The sequence below is a fragment of the Notechis scutatus genome, chromosome 1 (assembly GCF_049901735.1).
Source record: "Notechis scutatus isolate UNSWTSFEM ecotype Mainland chromosome 1, rNotScu1.2, whole genome shotgun sequence".
NCBI lineage: Eukaryota > Metazoa > Chordata > Lepidosauria > Squamata > Elapidae > Notechis > Notechis scutatus.
The window spans coordinates 22,565,043-22,585,117 of record NC_142009.1 but is presented as its reverse complement, the minus strand read 5'-3'; the positions used below and the strand labels follow the sequence as shown (position 1 = coordinate 22,585,117).

Here is a 20,075-nt window from a genome sequence, read left to right as displayed (position 1 = left end):
TGACATCCTGACTACCTGCATTATAATAGTCTATGGTCTCTTTAGATAATTTATAAGTTTTATGACAAGATGATTGAGCCCAAATGGGCAGAGTGAAATTTATGAGGGGAAAAATGTGAAGTTTTGCATTTGGGTGTGAAAAAAATGAAAGGCAGAATGCAGAATGGATGGAGGAAGCTGGAGGTTCTAGGTGTTTTACTATGGTTAGTCCTCAAATTACAACCATTTATTTACTGACTGAAGTTACAATGGCACTAAAAAAAAAATGACTTATCACCATTTTTTACACTTATGACCACTGCAGCATCCCCAACACTATGTGATCAAAATTCAGACTTTGGCAACTGGCTCATACTTACGACGATTGCAGTGTCCCAGGATCATGTGATCATCTTTTGTGACCCTTTGACAAGCAAAATCAAAGGGAAAATCATTTAACAACCGTATTATTAACTTAATAACTGTAGCGATTCGCAACTGTGCAAACAAAAGTTGTAAAATGGGGCAAAACAACTGTCTTGCTCTAACAACAGAAATTCTGAACTCAATTGTGGTTGTAAGTCGAGGACTATCTGTATATTATAAGTTGAACATAAGCCAACAGTTTGATGCCGCAGCTAAAAAGGCAAATGCTATTTTTTCACGTACTAATACATACTAATAAACTTGGCAACTTTAAGACTTGAGGACTTCAACTCCCAGAATTCTCCATCCAGTTCTGGGAGTTGAAGTTCACAAGTCTTAAAGTTGCCAAGTTTGGAGACCTCTGCACTATAGGAGGATAGAGCCCAGATCACGGTAATTACTCCTTTCTGGCCTGCCATATTCTTTTGGAATATGGTAACCAGCTTGGGGCAAATATGGAAGAAAAGACTTGCGGTGGCCAGCCTGAACATTTACTTCTCTTGATTTGCTGTGCTAGGATTTTGAGGCAGCCTGAAGAACACAGGACCATATCTGGTACCCAATCATAAAAGGAAACTACTACTAGCTCCCTGAGGATGCCTGCCTAGGTGTTTGTGGAAGGAAGAATCGTGTCAGGTGCAAGAGCAGAGAGGGAAAATTTGCAGCTGAGTGAATGGAGCAGCTGTCAGGACAAAGTGTAGCTTAGCTGGTGACTGATGGGGAAGGAGGAGACGTGGTCTTCAGCAAAGCAGCAGCAGACACCCTGAAAGGGGAAGCAGAGCCTAGCAGAGATGCCAAGAGCCCACAGCCAGTCAGCAGCTGGTAAAGGTCTTCTCTCCCCTGCATTCCCACCAGCACAGATTGAGAAACTGAAAAGCCAACACATCAGCAGTAGCTCAGGAATAGTATCTGGCAGCAACAGAAGCCAACTAGCTTGAAGGTGGATAATAGTGGCTAATGGCTTTGTTATAAAATCAGGCAACAAAAGAGAGTCAAATTGTGCACAGGACTGTTTATTAAGAATTAGACAGATGTCAGTATAAGTATCAGTATAAAACAGTGGTTCCCAAACTTTTTCAGTCCACCTCCCCCTTGGTGCTACAAATTCATCCTCAGTGCCCCCCACCCAGGGGTGGGATTCAAATTTCTGTGGGCGTGGCCTAATTTGAGGGTGTGGCTTGCTGGTTACGTGACTGGGTGGGTGTGGTTTGCTGGTCATGTGACTGGCTGGCGTGGCTTGCTGGCTGGGCATGGCTTGCTGGTCACATGACCGGATAGGTGTGGTTTGGTAGTCATGTGACTGGGTGGGCATGGCCAGGTGACTGGCAAACAAGTGGTCCTCACTTAATGGCCGGTTGGTTAGCAAGTGTTCTAATTTATGACTGGCCTCCCCAGAGATACTTGACCTGTTCTTGGAGTTTTGACAGCCATGCACACACATATACACACACTCCCTTATAACCATTCTAACCCTGCTGGAGCAGGTCATTGGATTAGAAATGGCAAAGCATCTCTGATTAGATTCTAGTAGTGAATAAAATCTAATCAGAGATGCTTTGCCAATTCTTGTTGATTTGTTTTATTTGTATTTCTTTATTTTATGTTGCTGAATTGCATTGACATATGTGTCCCTTCTTTTGCACAACCCAGAAGCTTTTGTGATTCTTTGCCGGAAAAATTACCGACCTCTGGCTTTGCTCGACTTTTCAAATGTGCCGCCACTGCCGCGTTTTAGGTGCCAGCCCCGCAGGTCCACCCCATTGAGCCCACTGCACCAGAGGGACCTGCCCAAGCAAGTCCGAGCAGAGTGGTGCAGCAAGTCAATGGCGTGAGCCTGAGAGAGGGAAAGAGAAAGAGAGAAAAGAAAGAGAGGGGGAAAGGGAGAAGGAAGAAAAGAAAGAGAAAAGGGAAAGAAAAAGGGACAGACAAAGAAAGAGGAGGGAATGGAAGGACAGAAAGAAAAAGAAATAAAGAAGGAGGGAGGGAGGGAGGAGAAAGATAATGAGATATCTATTCTAGTCCAATCACCTGCTCCAGCAGGGTTAGAAGGGAGTGTGTGTGTGTGTGTCCTCCTTGTAATTTACCAGTATATTTTGGTTTTGCCTTCTTCAGAATTGGCATTGTAATACATTGGGGAAAAATATTTTTTAGGGTGGAGATCTGGTCCAGTGGATCCTGTTTAAAGCCTCAACAAAATGTGAGAGCTTCCTGATAGTCTTAGCCATGTTTCGTCCACAAAACCTTTAATTAATAGAAGCCAAAGATGTTTCAATGTGGAAAAAGGCCTCAGTCTAAACTAGGCCTCATTCAATGTGATGCATCAGGTCTCGGTCTCGGTCTCGGTCTCGGTCTCAGTCTCTCTCTCTCTCTCTCCCCCTCCCCCTCCCTCCCAGACTGCTTTGCTCTACTTTTCGGATGTGCCTGCAGGGCTGGCGCTTCGAACATGGATGGATGGATGGATAGGTAGGTAGGTAGATAGATAGATAGGTAGATAAGTAGATGATAGATAGATAGATAGATAGATAGATAGATAGATAGATAGATAGATAGATAGATAGATAGATAGATCTATATTGGTAGGTAGGTAGACAGGCAGAAAGACAGGCAGGCAGGTAGGTAGGCAGGAAGGCAGGCAAACAGACAGACAGAATTTTTGGATGGATGGATGGATGGATAAATAGAGAGATAGAGAGATAGACAGACAGACAGACAGACAGAATGCAACAGAATGGATGGATGGATAAATAGAGAGATAGAGAGATAGACAGACAGACAGACAGACAGAATGCAACAGAATGGATGGATGGATGGATGGATAAATAGAGAGATAGACAGACAGACAGACAGAATGCAACAGCAGCGGCACTTTGGGAAAGTAGAGCAAAGCCAGAGTGGGAATTGAAATCCACACAAGTTGCCAAGGTTGAGAAATACGGGCTGAATATATCAACCCAGCCATTCTGGTTAGAGTTTAGAATGCTGTTTGATTCCAGCTTAGTCAATAAACCATGGCTAAGATCTTCCTGCTCCTTAATGCAGCTGCCCCTCTGCCCCTTCTCCAGCCCCCTGCCCAAGTTCTTTCTTTGGCATCCAATTTTGCAATGCTCCGCCCAGAAGGAGGAAGGCGTGCGGAAGCAGCTCAGACCAGCAGAGGCGGAGGGAATGATCACTTGGAAAGTAAGCAAGCAAGTGCAGGGCTTGGTTGGAAGAACTGGGCTGCAGAGGGAGGCTAGGTTCTAGGTGCAGGCCGGCCACGTAGAGCCAAACCGAACTAAGCTACGAGCCTTGGAGAGCCGCAGCTGCACCCACCCGCATCCTGCGTGCAAGCCCGGCTGGCTGGAGAGGTGGAGGCCGGGCAGGCGCTGTGCGCTCCCTTGTTCTCTTCTGGGGAAGGGGGCCCTAATGCCAGACCACCCACCCCTTCCACTGCATGCCTTGGGAGGGTCTTGCTTTCGGGCCTTCTGGCACGCCTCCACCGCCACCGGAGTGGGCAGCCTGCAAGCTAAGGTGCCCCCTTTCCACTACCTCCCACCTCTCCCCCCACAGGCTTGGCAAGGCTCGCCACGCACGGGTTCTGCACTCGAGGCGCTGGCTACGGAGCTATGAAACAGTCAATGGGCTGCGGGGCTGGCAGTCACTGAGCCTGCGGGTCGGTGCCTCGAACACCCCCTGCTGCCTCTTAGCACCCCCCTGCCGGCCCCCTTGCCTCTTAGTGCCCCCTAAGGCATCCCCCAGGGTGCGGTACCGCCTACTTTGGGAACCACTGGTATAAAGTATAATGTAGCATGAAGGTTAGCTTGGGTAGTGGTGAAGCCTCAGGCTAGAAACCAGGAGACCATGGGTTCTAGCCCCACCTTAAGCACAAAGGGAGCTGGGTGACTTTGGTCCAGTCACTCCTTCTCAGCCCTGGAAAGCAGGCAATGGCAAAACACTTCCAAAATTATTGCCAATAAAGGTTTAGTGACTTGGCTGTATGGTTATCACGAGTCAAGACTGTTTTGAAGGCACAAGCTTCCAGGGGGTGCATAGCAAACTGTAGATGTTTCTGTGAAATCAGAGCTGACAATTGTATGCAGAATCAGTGAGTAGAGCAGCTCTTCAGAAATGCTGAACAAAGAGAGGACAGGAGATTGCCCATGTGTGCAGCCAGACAGCAACTCCTTACAAAAAGATTGCAGGTGAATAGTCTCCCAAGTGGGGTGTGAATGCTGGGAGATGACAGGAATAGCTATCTTGTCTCAGTCATGGTGGCCTTTTATAAGACACAGTTTGCTAATTTCACTTTCCAATCACTTTCAAAAATTGTTTTAAGTTACTCTTAGGCTATTATAGCCCTTAGAGAAATTTGAAAATGCTGGACGAGTTTCCCTTGAATCCTCAGTGAAGTTTGAAAGAAAAGGGAGCAAAAATATATATATATATACTAGCCAGCACACAAACAATATCAGTCAAGATATCTGCCTTTATGAATACATTGTTCAAAAGATATATTTCCTTGGACTTTTTACTGTTTCTCTTCTCAAAGTTTAGCTTGTATTAAATTTCACTATTACAATTGAAAATTTTAATAAAAATTATATACATGAAGACTGACTTGAAGCATTAGAATAGGTTTAGTGAAAACTGTGAAATTAGAGATTAGGAAATAAGTTTGTTAAGCTTTTTATGTAGAGCAAGGGTATCAAATGCGATGTTATGACCCAGAGTTTTAACACAAACGTAACAAAATCCAAACTGTAAATAAATGTCCTTTAATGCCTCCAACTTGGCCCCACTGTTCAATAATTCTCAGTTGGAGATAAAACATACTCAAAAATAGTCTTCAAAAGAAAGCAATACAGTCTGAACTTAATGAGCAGATAGAGGTGAAATAAAAAACCAAACAAACTATAGTGACGAAGTTTCCACAACAGACTAGGATAAGTAATTACCAAATTCAAGGAGATAACAAGGCACAGTCTGTTGGAAGGATGCCAACCAAGATAACTTCAGCCCAAAATAACACACGTTTTGCTTCTGGCAATGCGGTGTTGTAATCATCTCTCTTATATACTAGTCTCCCCAGCTACAACCAATGAGGATGATCATGGCCACTTCCTCTCTCGTAAGCCAAGTTGTTTCCTTCTCCGTTCGTCCCTGCGTATCCTAGGATGCAGAGGGGATGGGCCTGGTTCTTCCTCCGACTGCCCAGCCGGCCTCTGCCCTTCCCCAGCCTCCTCCACAACCTCCGGAGCCACACCTCCACTCCCTGTCGGCTGTTCCTCCTCTCCCTCAGAGTCAGACTCTACCAAGGACATGACACAGGATTTCATTGAGGGCCGCATCAGGGTTGTGTTTGATCTCAGGGGCCGGGTGGGCGTGGCCAGGGTGGGCATGGCCAGCTCGATGGCTCTGTTTTCGACCGTGACTGCCTCCTGAAGCCCTCTGCCAGTGAAAATGGAGTGTGCGGCTTCCTCGGGCCTCCTTTTTCTCTGGCAGAGGGCTGTAGGAGCCCATTGCAGCCCAAAATGGAGCCTGGGCGGGCCTAGCGCAGCCTCCCTGAACTCCGTTTTTGCTGGCAGAGGCACTGCGGGCCAGTCTTTTGCTCTTTCCAAGGTGGCCCTGCGGGCTAGATCTAAGCCCCCAGCCCCCCCTCCACCGGGCCTTGAGTTTGATACCCCAATGCACAGTAATAAAATCTTCCTGGAAACACTGAGGGAAAGAGAGAGAGATAATAACAGTCTCTTTGCTGGTGGTCTTCCTTTTTTCAAAAGAGCCCCCTCATTGGATTGCAATCTGAAAATGATATCAACAAAGTGGAATGAGTTCAGACAAGAGCTGCTAAGAAGGCGAGGGGTTTAGGAACTAAGTCCTATGAGGGACAATTAAAGGATCTACAGCTGGTCTCGTTAGCCTGAAGAGGAGAAAATGGAGAAAAGGTGCAATTACATTCTTCAGATATCTGAAGAAATGTTATAAAGAGGAGGAAATGGTCTCTATTGCCCTGAAGGGTAGATCCAAAATCAGTGGGTTGAACTGCAGGGAAATGTACTCAGGTGCACTTGAGGAAGGATTTCTGATGGTAAGAATTGTCAACCGGCAAAAGAACCTGACTCAAGAAATGGAATGTTATTCTTCACTAGAAGAAGCTGGATAGCCATACATCTGAAATGCTTGAAATGTTCAGCACTAGATGACCTCCGAAGACCTTTCTAACCGTATGACTCTGTAATAGGGTTGCATTTGGCCTGAATGATAAAACTAACCGTATGACTCTGTAATAGGGTTGCATTTGGCCTGAATGATAAAACATTGGTGCTTCAGGTCTGTAGAGATTCTCAGTCATCCAGGTCATGGTTGTCCCAAAGATGCTCTGAGATGGTGGTGAGGAATGGAAGGATTTATATTCCTTGCAGACAGCTGGTTATTTGCATCGTTTTAGAGGGTCGTTGAAGCACTTGAAGGTTGATCAGTGTTTTCAGGGTCACCTGGTTAGTACTCCTAGTTCCTGTACTCTGCAATTTCCCCCCCACCCTCTGGAAATCCAGTCCTACTCCCACACCATTCAAAGGATGTCAGAGCTGAAGAAGCTTCTTGGATGTGAAGTGAAACAGCCTCAAAGAAAAAACAAGAAAATCCAGTTGCCTCCTGAAAAAAAAGCACCTTTGGGACATGGGTGCTTCAGCAGTCCTATGCAAGAGCCAATGAAGGATACTATTGTTTTCTCAATATAGGAATAATTTGTTGGAATAAATTGTTATATGTACCAGAAATTGACCCCCCTGGAATCTGGAGATATATTGGACTAGACCTCCAAAAGCTCCTGCCAGCATAGACAATGATGATGGAGAGTTACTGTTCAAAATATTTGAAGATCTAGGATTAACTATCCTTGCTGTAGAACCTTTTCCCAAATAAAGCTTCAACCTGGATTTAACCTGGAAATAAGGAGAAACTTTCTGACAGTGAGAACAATCAACCCATGGAACAGAAGTTGCCCTCGGAAGTTGTGGGAGCGCCATCACTTGAGACCTCCAAGAAGAGACTGGACTGCCATTTGTCAGAAATGGTGTAGGGTCTCCTGCTTGGGCGGGGGGTTGGATTAGATGATCTACAAGGTCTCTTCCAACTCTGATTATCTGTTATCTGCTTCATGGAACTCAGTGGATCTTACTTCTGAAAGCAGATGACTTGAAGGCCCCTGGAAAATAGCAGTGGACAGGACCACTCTTTGCTGCAGCCAAGAAATACTATATTCCATCTTCCTGCCAAGGGAGCTAACTCTTTCCCTGACGTATTAAATTCAGATCCCCAATTCTGAAAGAGTTTCAGATAAAGCACAAGTAAATCACCCAAACTTTGAGTAACTAGCACATGAAATAAATACCCAGGAAGCAGATACGAAGTGAGTAATTTCCTTGCGGTAAAGAGCCAGAGTTTTAATTTGGGGAGGCTTTGAAGGCCATAAGAAGATTGGCAGATGACTCCAAGGCATCATTGTGGTTGGCAAAGCTCCAGATTTCCACCCATTATTTGTGGTAGGCTGGGACAGGGTAGGCGAGTGAAGTAAATGTCAATGCAAATTATACAGTATGATATAAAATAATCCATAAAACAATAACAATAGCAAACTCCAACCGGTGCAGATCTTCAACAGTTAACTTCCAAAGGTCTTCCAAATTAAATCTTAACCAACTTCTGGAAGGCTGTAACAGTGTGGCTGTACTTGCCTGAGGGGCAATTGTTCCAGTAGAGAATAGCCACAAAAATGCTTCCTTCTGCATCCCTTCTGCATTGTACCTCCTTAGAGAATGCAACCTTTAGTAGGCACTCTCTATTCATCCAAGCTAGAAGTGAGTTATAGTCATGGATAAAAAGTGTTCCTTTTGTTATATTCTTTTTCCCACCATTGGGATCTGTGGTTTCACTGACATTCAGCCTCCAACCTGGTTACTGGAAGCAGATTTAAACAAAGAGAGCTGGAAAAGAGCAAATGAAGATCAGTGGGGCTAGAAAAGTGGCTACGTTCAAAGCCATGTAGGGATCAAATTCATGACAGAAGTCAACAGAATCATCCAAATGCTAAAGGATAAACTTCCTGCAACAGAGAAACTATTTAAACTAAGAGATAAATTCTGTGGATGATGCTTTATGGTCAGCTGATAAGAGTTGACAAGTCCTAAGATTTCAGCCCTTACTACAGATACAGATTAACAAAGTTGGAAGGGGCCTTGTAGATCATCTACTCCAACCCCCCACCCAAGCAGACCCTACACCATTTTTGACAGATGGCAGTCCAGTCTCTTCTTGAAAGCTTCCAGTGATGCAGCTCCCACAACTTAAGGCAAAGCTGTTCCATTGGTTGATTGCTCTATCAGAAAATTTCTCCCTATTTCCAGATTGAATCTCTCCTTGTTGTTTCCATCCATTATTCCTTGTCTGGCCTTCAAGCGCTTTGGAAAATAGCTTGACCCCTTCCTCTCTGTGGTAGCCCCTCAAATATTGAAACACTGCTATCATGTCTCCCCTGGTCCTTCTCTTCACTAGACTAACCATGCCCAGTTCCTGCAACCGTTCTTCATATGTTTAGCCTCTAGTCCCCTAATCATCCTGGTTGCTCAACATCCTTTTTATAGTGTGCTGACCAAAACTGGATGCAGTACTCTACAAAGTGTGGTCTTATTAAGGCTTTATAGAGTGGTATTGGTATCTCCCTTGATCTTGATTGTATCCCTCTGTTAATGCAATTTAAGATTGCATTGGCTTTTTTGGCTGCCTCTGCACACTGCTGGCTCATATTTAATTGATTGGCTGCTAAGACTCCAAGACCCCTCTCATAGTTAGACAACACCATGACCTGTTGGGTCATCATTTAAGAGCATTTTAATACCTAAGCAGTGAAACAGAATAATCCCAGGCACACAGAGCAGTGGGAATGGGAGCGACTCCTGACTTCCCACTAACTTCTGCATTGACTTGAATTGAGGAGAAACTTCCAAACAGTGGGGACAATTAACCAGTGGAACAGCTTGCCAGTCGTTGTGGGTGCTTCATCACTGGAGGCTTTTAAGAAGAGCCTGGACAGTCACTTGTCTGAAATGCTATAGGATCTCCTGCTTGAATACAGGGCTGGACTAGAAGACCTCCAAGGTTCCTTCCAGCTCTATTCTGATTCTGACTTTCCTTGTAGGAAGCTGGCAGGGAGCACTGGAAATGATAGTCGTGTGACTATAGCTAATACTAGTGATACAACACCACTGAAGTGGTCACGACTGCCAAATTTCAATCCCATGAGCGTGAATTCAAAAAAATAGCTGTCTGATGAATTCAAAAAAATAGCTGTCTTTTTGCCCAACTGAAGGTTGCAAACAGACACAAAACTTTTGGTAGTACATATACAGATTGCGGTAGGCTGGAATATGATAAAGGAGTGAAAAATAGACAGGCTGGTACTACAGCCTAAAGGGTCCCAGGCGGATTTTGGGGGGGGGGGGGGGGGGGGGGGGCCAAAGGGTTGGGGCCGCGGGCCTGGAGGGTGGGCTAGAGCAGAGAATACAGCCCCCCGCTTACTCAGCCACTGTTGTCTGCAATGAAGTGGGTGTTAAAGTAGCCCAGATTAGTGAGTGTGATCAAAGTCCTGGCCCTTTGTACATGCTCCTTTGCAGCTCAGTTTCTGCCTTTTTGCTTCCTTCTACAACTCCAGTCTGGAGCCTAAACATCATAGTAGTGGAAGACAAAAACGGATTAGAATACAGCTGTTATTCCAGCAACCTGATAGAGCACAAACACAGGCTGCTTGTGAAATATAGCAATAGAACTTAGCCTTATATACCGCTTCATAGCGCTCCATAGTATAAAGCACTCTCTGAGTGGTTTAAAAATGTCAGCATATTGCCTCCCCCCCAACAATCTGGATCTTCGTTTTACCGATCTCGGAAGGATGAAAGGCTGAGTCAATTTTGAGCTGGTCAGGATTGAACTCCTCGCTGTGGGCAGAGTTAGCCTGCAATACTGTATTCTAACCACTGCACCACCATAACTACCGTATTTTTCAGAACATAAGACCCACTCCCCACCCCCACCCCCAAAGAAGTGGGTGGAAATGACTGTGTGTCTTATACAGCGAATGTTGCCGAAGCCCCACCTACCCACCAGCCCCCACCCTTTGGCCTCTGCCTCCCAGCAATTTGCCTCCCGGCGACCAGCTGTTTCAGGCTGCAGGGATTGCCATCGCCTCCTCCGCGCGCCCCATTTTCGGCCTCCGCTTGCCCATTTTCCACCCGTACCAATCCACGCTGCCTGGAACGGGCCAAAAATGGGGCACGCGGAGGCTGAAAATGGGATGCATGGAGGCAGCAATAGGCTACGGCAATCTCTGCAGCCTGAAACAGCTGATCATCGGGAGTCAATTCCAACTGACAATCAGCTACTGGTGCTAATCAGGCTGTGATAAAGCTGACCAGGCTGTTTGCTGTTTGCTGCAAGGAGGCAAATTGCTGGGAGGCAGAGGCTGATTTTTTTTCTCTTGTTTTTCTCCCCAAAAGCTAGGAGTGGCTTATACTCTGAAAAATATGGTATATGTTGGGGATTGTTCATGAGGACTGCAATGTTATTAATACTATATAACCTTCCACAGGAAAGTGCTACCTATTTGGAGAAAATGCATGCTAATTGAAGCAAATAACAATGGTATTTAGGGAATGAGAAGATGCAGTCGTTTGCACACATAAAACCAAAACCTCACTTTTTTTTTTTTTTTTTTTACTGTTCTATCTGAACAAAATGCATGCTTGTCTCTCCAGGAAGAATGGGAGCCTGGAATGTGATCTGGCAGGGATCAGGCTTTGCATGCAAACTGTCCAGTCTGAGTGGGGAAAATGTGAAGTTTCTGCTTAGCTCTAATTGCATTGAAAATATTGCAGTGGGATGTGAGCAGCTAATGAAGCATTTTAGTTCTATTGATTCCTTTTTAATAAAAGTTGATGTGCCTAATTATAGTTTATGGATGAAAATTTCTCCTATATTTTTTTTTAAATATGTACGTATGCCTGTTTAGTTCTTTAGCATTCTGGACACAAAATTGTATTCCTGTGTATCAAGCCAATTCTAAACGGAATTGTAGCCAGTGAGTTTAGGATTACAGCTGATGCCTCTTCAGTAGTAAAGCTGCTTTAATTATTTAAATGTGTTCCACAGCACGGACATTAAAAAGAGAGGGGGAAGTTAAATAAGGAAAAAAAATTCTCAAAGCACTCACACTCTCAGCATTCATACTCAAGAGTGATATCAAACTCACTGCCTTCAATTCTGAGTAGAGCAACCATTTTTCTCACCTTTTATTATCAAGAAATGCCATCCAACTCAAAGGGAATTCTTTATATGCGAAGTTTTATTTCGCCCTGCCAGTCTAACATTCCGAAGCTACTGCATTTCTCAAGAGTTTCAATTTAACTTTAGTTACACTGCATTATTTAGAGCAGATTTCTGAATTTGTGATGTCAAGGTGATGAGAAAAGCCAATCATTTTGGAAATTGTAATAGATGGAAGCTTATCAAAGAGAGATCCAATCTAAAATTAAGGAGAAATTTGCTGTCCGTGAAAACAATCAGTGGAATGGCTCACTTCCAGAAAATTGGGGTGCTCCATCACTGAACACTTTTAAGAGGAGATTGGACAGTCATGGGTCTGGAATGGTACTGGTCTAGGGTCTCCTGCTTGAGCAGCGGGTTGGACTAGAACAGTGGTTGCCAACCAGTGGGCCGGGGACCACTGGTGGTCCACGAAATTTTTTTGGTGGTCCTCAGAGAAATATCACCCCAAAACAATTAATCTGGGCTGCGCGGGAACACAAGGCTGCGCCACCCACATGGCCTGTGGGAACACAAGGCTTGCATCGCTTGCACTGTGAACACTATGAGGTAGTGAGGGGAGTGGGGAAAGGGCGGAGGGGGGAAACTAGCCCCACTCGCCCCATGCACCTTGTCTGGCCACCGGACTGCTTCTTTCTCCTTCTTTCTTCTTCTGCTTTTGGCTGCACGTAAGGAAAGCAGCAAAAGTCTTTCTTTCTCTCCCCCAAACTCCACCAGAAATGAGTCTTTGGGACCCTGCAAGGCATCCTGCTCCAAGAGGCTGCATCAGCACGACAAGTCTCACAAAGACTCATTTCTGGCGGAGTTTGGGGAAGAGAAAGAAAGACTTCTGCTGCTTTCCTTGCATGAAGCCAAAAGTCTCTCTCTCTCTTTCCCTGCCCCCCCAGAACAGAGCTGGAGATGGTATCTTGCGATCCCAAATAAAGAATGATGGATTGGTAGGAAAACAGGGTGGGGAATTTTTCTGCAGACTTTTTTGGGGATTTTCCCAGGGTTTCTGGTCCGCGGGATTTAAAATTATGAATTTGGTGGTCCCTGAAGTCCAAAAGGTTGGCGACCCCTGGACTAAAAGTTCAAGATCCCTTTCAATGCTGTTATTCTGGAATTCTTCAAAACAATGGAAGAACTTGCCTTCAGAAGTTGTGGGAGCTTTGTCACTGGAAGAGTAGAATAGAATTCTTTATTGGCCAAGTGTGATTGGACACACACGGAATTTGCCTTGGTACAAATGGTCTCTGTATACATAAAAGAAAAGATACATTCGTTAAGAGTCAAGAATCATAAGATACAACACTTAATGATAGTCATAGGGTACAATAAGCAATCAAATCACACTAGAAACAGTCCATATAAATCATAAGGATACAAGTGACAAAGTTATAGTTATAACAGTCACAAGTGGGAGGGGATGGGTGATAAGGAGTGATGAGAAGATTAACAGTAATAGTAGTGCAAACTTTGTAATAGTTGGACAGTGTTGAGGGAATTATTTGTTTAGCAGACTGATGGCTTTCGAGGGAAAACTATTCTTGTGTCTAGTTGTTCCGGTGTGCAGTGCTCTATAGTGTCGTTTTGAGGGAAGGAGTTGAAACAGTTTATGTCCGGGATGTGAGGGGTCTGTAGATATTTTCACAGCCCTCTTTTTGACTCAAGCATTATACAGGTCCTCAATTGAAGGCAGGTTGGTAGTAATTGTTTTTTCTGCAGTCCTAATTATCCTCTGAAGTCTGTGTCTTTCCTGTTGGGTTTCAGAACCAAACCAGACAGTTATAAAGGTGCAGATGACAGACTCAGTAATTCCTCTGTAAAACTGTATCAGCAGCTCCTTGGGCAGTTTCAGCTTTCTGAGTTGGTGCAGAAAGAACATTCTTTCTTTATTTATTGAATTTATATTGCCACCTATTCGCCCATGGCGACTCGAGGCGGCTTACAGAATGTAAAACCATATTTAAAATAAAAAAGCCCCAATAAATTAATAAAGTACAATAGAACAAAATCTGGAAAAAATAAATAAAAAATCACCCCCCAACTCCCACCTCCCGCCCCAACGACAGCAGATCACAGGAACCATTTGATGGGCTCCATCCTGCTCTGGGATCCCCAGGCCCGCTGGCAGAACCAGGTCTTCAGTACCTTCAGTAGAGTGGGGGCCGTTCTAAGAATGGGCAGAATGAAATGTCAGATAAACCAGCCAACTTTGTGGGCATCCACAGGAAGGTGAACAATTTCAAGGCAGTGGGTATGGCACCACCTGTGTGATGCAGGTACAAAAAGAGGGAAAGCTTGGATCAAAACACCGCATCTAACCAGGGGCAGCATTTATAACAAAGTACCGCTTTACAAAGCTTTAGTAAGACCACATTTGGAATACTTTATTTTATTTTGTCAAGCGATTATAAGATAACAGGTGTAAGAATAAACATAGTTATGAATATATGAAATGGATATGTATAAGAAAAATAAAAAGAAACAATAGGACAGGGACGGTAGGCACGATTGGTGCGCTTATGCACGCCCCCTACAGGCCTCTTAGGAAAGGGGTGAGGTCAATAGTAGACAGTCTAAGGTTAAAGTTTTTGGGGTTTGGGGAAGAAACCACAGAGTCAGGTAGAGTATTCCAGACATTGACCACTCTGTTGCTGAAATCGTATTTCCTGCAATCAAGTTTGGTGCGGTTAACTTTGAGTTTGTATCTATTGTGTGCTCTTGTGCTGTTATGGTTGAAGCTGAAGTATTCATTGACACGTAGGACATTGCAACAGATAATTTTATGTACACTTGGAATACTGCATTCAGTTCTGGTCACCACAATATAAAAAAAGATGTTGAGACTCTGGAAAGAGTGCAGAAAAGAACAATAAGAATGATTAGGGGGCTAGAGGCTAAAACATATGAAGAACAGTTCCAGGAACTGGGTATATTGAATCTGGTGAAAAGAAGGACCGGGGTGACATGATAGCAATCTTCCAATATCTGAGGGGCTCCTACAAAGACAAGGTGATTATTTTCCAAAGCACCAAAAGGCAAGATGAGAAACAATGGATATTGTTTTCATAGATTTTCACGGGTACAGGTATGTAGGTCTTGGTGTGTTCAGGTCTTTTCCCGTGTAAGATTAAGAGTATCTTGGTGACTTTTCGGCGAGGTCCCACTCTTCGTGCTGCTTGCACTGGTACGAAGCTGAAAGCACCAGCCTGAGGATGGCGAGTGGGACCTCGCCGAAACATCGCCAAGATACTCTTAATCTTACACGAGAAAAGACCCAAACACACCTAGACCTATATCTATCTATCTATCTCTCTCTCTCTCTCTCTCTCTCTCTCTCTCTCTCTCTCTCTATCTATCTATCTATCTATCTCTCTATCTATCTATCTATCTATCTATCTATCTATCTATCTATCTATCTATCTATCTATCTATCTATCTATCTATCTATCTATCTATGGTATTCAGGTTTGTTCAGGTATTTTCCCACGTCATTATAGTTGTGCTTTTAAAGTTGTAGCAACGTTTCGGCAGAATCTCATCTGCCATCATCAGGCTTCTGTATTGTGTTCGTCTCTGAGTCAGACTTTCACAGCCGTTTCTGTTTTAAATTTGGTGCTAGCCTACTGCTGTGCCAGAATGGTTTTTTCTTCATCCTGATTGGTTGGGAGTCTTGGTCTGTGTTTATTGGTCTTGGAGTTTGCTGTGTTCTGCTTGATTGGTGTTTCTAGTATTTGCTAATTAATTATGTGAATATTTCTTGGGGGAGACATTAAAATGATGAATCCCCACCTGATCTAGCTGCTTCCTGCCAGGCTGGTCTCAGAATAACAAAATAACAGAGTTGGAAGGGACCTTGTAGGTCATCTAGTCCAGAAGTGGCATTCAGCAGGTTCTGACCAGTTCTGGAGAACCGATAGTGGAAATTTTGAGTAGTTTGGAGAACCGGCAAATCCCACCTCTGACTGGAGATTTTGCAGTATCCTTCCCCCTGCCATGCCCACCCAGCTACGCCCACAGAACCAGTAGTAAAAAAATTTGAATCCCACTACTGATGTAGTCCAACCCTCCACCCAAACAGGGGACCTTAGAGGTAACATGATAGCAGTGTTCCAGTATCTCAGGGGCTGCCACAAAGAAGAAGGAGTCAAGCTATTCTCCAAAGCACCTGAGGGCAGGACAAGAAACCATGGATGGAAACTAACCCAGGAGAGAAGCAACCTAGAACTAAGGAGGAATTTCCTTACAGTTAGAACAATTAATCAGTGGAGCAACTTGCCTCCAGAGGTTGTGAATGCTGCAACACTTTTAAGAAGAGATTGGACAACTGTTTGTCTGAAGTGGTGTAGGGTTTCCTGCCTAGGCAGGGGGTTGGACTAGAAGACCTCCAAGGTCCCTTTCAACTCCTGTTCTATTCTATTCCATTCCATTCCATTCCATTCCACTCCACTCCACTCTACTCTATTCTATTCCACATTTCTGACAAATGGCAGCCCAATCTCTTCTTGAAAGCCTCCAGTGATGAAGCTCCCACACTTTCTGAAGGCAGGCTGTTCCATGGGTTGATTGTTCTCACCGTCAAAAAGTTTCTCCTTATTTCCAGGTTGAATTTCTCCTTGTTCAGTTTCCATTCATTATTCCTTGTCTGGCCTACAGGTGCTTTAGAAAATAGCTTGACCCCTTCCTCCTCTCTGTGGCAGCCCCTCAAATATTGGAACCCTGCTATCATGTCGTCCCTGGTCCTTCTCTTTGCTAGACCAGCCATGGCCATGTCTCCTACATCCCTGTCCTTCAAGCGGCCCTTCGCCTTTGTCCCCCCCCCCCCCTCCACTCCGAGAAAACACTGCAGATCGCTCGAAGGAAAAGCAGAGAAGGAAGGGGGGGAAACAAAAAACAAAGGCGCGCCTGCCGCTTCCCGCCTTGCTTCGCACCGGACTATCTGCTCTCACCAGGCGCCGGGACCATTTGCATGTTAATGCAAGGCTGCGAGAGGCCCGCAAAGCGCTTGCCGTCGGCCGCCAGCCTCACCTCGGCGCTTCTCACCTCTTATCGCGGCGGCTGCCTGCTTCCAAGGTGATGCCCGCCCCTCCGCCCGGACTTCATATAGCGCAACTCATAAGGCTTCATCTAATAAAGGAGCAAAAACAATATTTGCTGGCCAAATAAATTTGTCTGTCTCGCTTGCTCTGTCAACGTGGAGACGAGGATCTAAAATGCGGCCGCTGGGGCTGGGAAGGGGGAAGCCACCCCCCCTCCCCCGCCAGCTCTAGGCTAGCAGGTTTATTTAGGCTGAAATCCTCGGGAGAGGCCGACTCTTGCATCCTGCCAACGTTTCACATTTTATCTGTCACTTCCATCCAAATCAAATGCTTTGTCGTCTCTCCATGGGGAGAGCCAGCCTTACCTGCTCTTGGAGAGGCCTGTGACTCTTCCCCCGCTCTCCCTGTTGTCTTCTTATTGCATGACCAAGATGGTTTCTTTACAGATTGCAGATAAACAGAGTCGGAAGAGACCTTGTAGGTCATCTAGTCCAACCCTCCGCCCAAGCAGGAGGCTTATTTTCTTGTCTTGTCTTCTGAGGCATTGGAAAAACAGGTTGACTCCCTCTTCTTTGTGGCAGCCCCTCAAATATTGGGACACTGCTATCATGTCACCCCCAGTTCTTCTTTTCACTAGATTAGACATACCCAATTCCTGCAACCAATCTTCATGTTTTAGCCTTCAGCACCCACCCCCAAAATCATCTTCTCTGCACTCTTTCCAGAGTCTCAACTTGTTTTAAATAATGCAACAAATTTTCAGCAAGATCGTATAGATCTTAATCCACTTAAATATCCTTCTGCAAATGTGGATATCCACACTCCTGATTTCCTTACTTTTCTTCCCCAACACTCCTTTTCATGGCCGTTTGCTGATGCTGCTGTTAATTGCACAATTACCCGGCTCCTTCTGTGATATTTGGGTGATGGATTGCAGCAGCTTTCGTTGACCTGGCTGGTTTCCTCTCTCAAATTTAAGCAAAGTTGAACTTGATTCAGAGCTGGATAGGAAACTACTGGGAAATCCCAGGGCTGTGGGCTAGATTGAAATGCTGGGGGGAAATCCCCCCCCATTCTTCTATTGTTTGTTAAAAGCAATAACAAACCGCTTCTGTCATTCTGTTAAGAAAGCTGCATGCAAATGACTGTGTAGTTCCCAGGAATTCTGAGGGAAAACAACAATCTAATCAAGGAACTACCAAGGAGAAAAAAAAACCCACCACATTCTCCCCAACACTGACAGAATAAGCCATTGTAAATAAACAGAGAACAAATCCCACTCCTTTTTTCTAACATGGGTGTTATTACCTAGTTGGTTAATGAAATGTCTGCAAGAAAACAACCAAGCCCAGAGAGCATCAAGGACTCCACAGTTCGGGCAGACTTAAGGGAGCCTTGAAGCTGTATAATATTTTGTGAATCCTTTTGTCCTGATGATCAGATCAGGAATATGGAATATGGCATGGGAGTACTCACAAAATGGTTGTAATTAGACAGGGTTTATCTAATGATAAAATGGCTTTGGGCTGCATACATCCAAAGCCACAATACTCATTCAGTGGAAGACAAAGTGACTTTTACACTGACTCAACTTTAAAACAATAGAGGGTTATAATTGAAGGGATCTTGCAAATAATCTAGTCTAGCCTGTGCTCAGTGGTACATCTTCCCCCATCAGCTTCTGTTTAAACATCTCCAGCAAAGGAAAACCCACTCTTTCATGATACACAATGTCCAGTGGTTGAACATCTATTCTCATTAGGAAATTATTTCCTGATGTCAAACCAAAACGAGAGATTTCTTAGCTACAAGTTCCTGGAACAGAAATTTAATGCAAAATCACTGTTGCCCATTGAGTGAGGGTCTTCCCAATTAAGAATAACAAAAGCAAAGCATTTGCCAATAACCCAAAAGAAAGAAAACACTAGAAACCAAGCTGCAAATGCTCTCTCTTCCCTCTACCTTTCTACTTTCTCACCACCGCCAATAATCTGATTTCTTTATAATCACCCAGATTTTAAAGAGAGCTGTTAAACTCACCTTTCTGGCATAGCTATACCTTAACTCTCTGCTCCCGCTAGGAGATGACTGAATACAGAGCCCAAAGGTCATTCCCATTTCAATTATGTTTTCCAATTTTGCACCAGGCTGTCTGCTACTGGAATAGCACGATATATAGGGCACATCTGTGGCAGCAGCTAAGGGTCTAAGCTGTGATTAAGAGGTCAGCATTTTCTCAATATAAGATAGTCACCCTCTTTCATCCTTCGGTTTTGCAATACCGACATGCTAATCATGGCCTGCTTCTTAGAGTTATATGAAGTCAAAGTATAATGTGGCAATATTCTTGAACCCGTCAAACTGATATATGAGCATTATAAGCAATAAGGTAAAGGTAATATTTCCTCTGTGTCAAGCTTGACTTCTGTGCCATTTTTTGGACAGGATATGGAACTTCACCCCAGATTATATTTTATTTTCATTGTTACATTATTTATATTTTTTTATTCAATGTACATTTTGCCTTTGGACTTCTGTGAACACTCTGTTTGATTTCCTGGTGATTTTTCATTCATGCTTTGACTAGGGTTACCCCTATTTCATTGGTTCTCAACTTGCTGTCTGTGGAGCCCTGGGGGAGGGGCACAATTACATCACAGAGGTTCTGCAAAGACTTGAAGAAATGTTATGATTTGAATGTTGAGTTAAGTCTTGGGGGTCCGTGGCCACCAAAAGCTCTTAAAGGGGGTCTGTGGCAAAGAAAAGTTTAAGAACCACTGCCCTATTTAGCTTTCAGATCAGACAAGGTTAATTATCTGAAGGGAATGAAAGAAGTAACGGGTGGAAACTTATCAAGGAGAGTCCCAAAGGTGTTTTTTCAAGAGGCAACTGGACTTTCTGGAGCCCAGTTGCCTCTTTATCAAGGAGACAACCAACCTAGAACTAAGGAGAAATTTCCTATCAGTGGGAACAATTAACCAGTGGAACTGATTGCCTTCAAAAGTTGTGGGTGCTCCATCACTGTAGGCTTTTAAGAAGAGACTAGACATTTGTCTAAAAATGGTATAGGGCAGTGATGGCAAACCTTTTTATTGTAGTGTGCCGAAAGTGCACACGCGTGCCGGAAGCCACAATGCAATGCGCCCCCCCAGCATGCTCATGCAACACTCCCCTTACCTATACTGCGCATGCGCGCACCTCCCAGCTGATTTTTGGCCTGTTTGAGGCCGTTTTCGCCCTCCCAGAGGCTTGAGGGAAGCCTCTGCAGCCTTTGGAGGCCGAAAAACGGGCCCATTT

At 44.5% G+C, this 20,075-nt stretch overlaps 1 long non-coding RNA gene across 1 annotated transcript; it reads right to left on the bottom strand.

Annotated features, from left to right (window-relative positions):
* Nucleotides 1–7,797: 7,797 nt before the first annotated feature.
* Nucleotides 7,798–10,234, bottom strand: LOC148132695 (uncharacterized). The gene is made up of 2 exons (XR_015746864.1): nt 9,955–10,234; nt 7,798–8,363 (listed from the first exon to the last, which is right to left on the bottom strand). It is a non-coding gene; the product is annotated as an uncharacterized LOC148132695 (long non-coding RNA).
* Nucleotides 10,235–20,075: the final 9,841 nt, after the last annotated feature.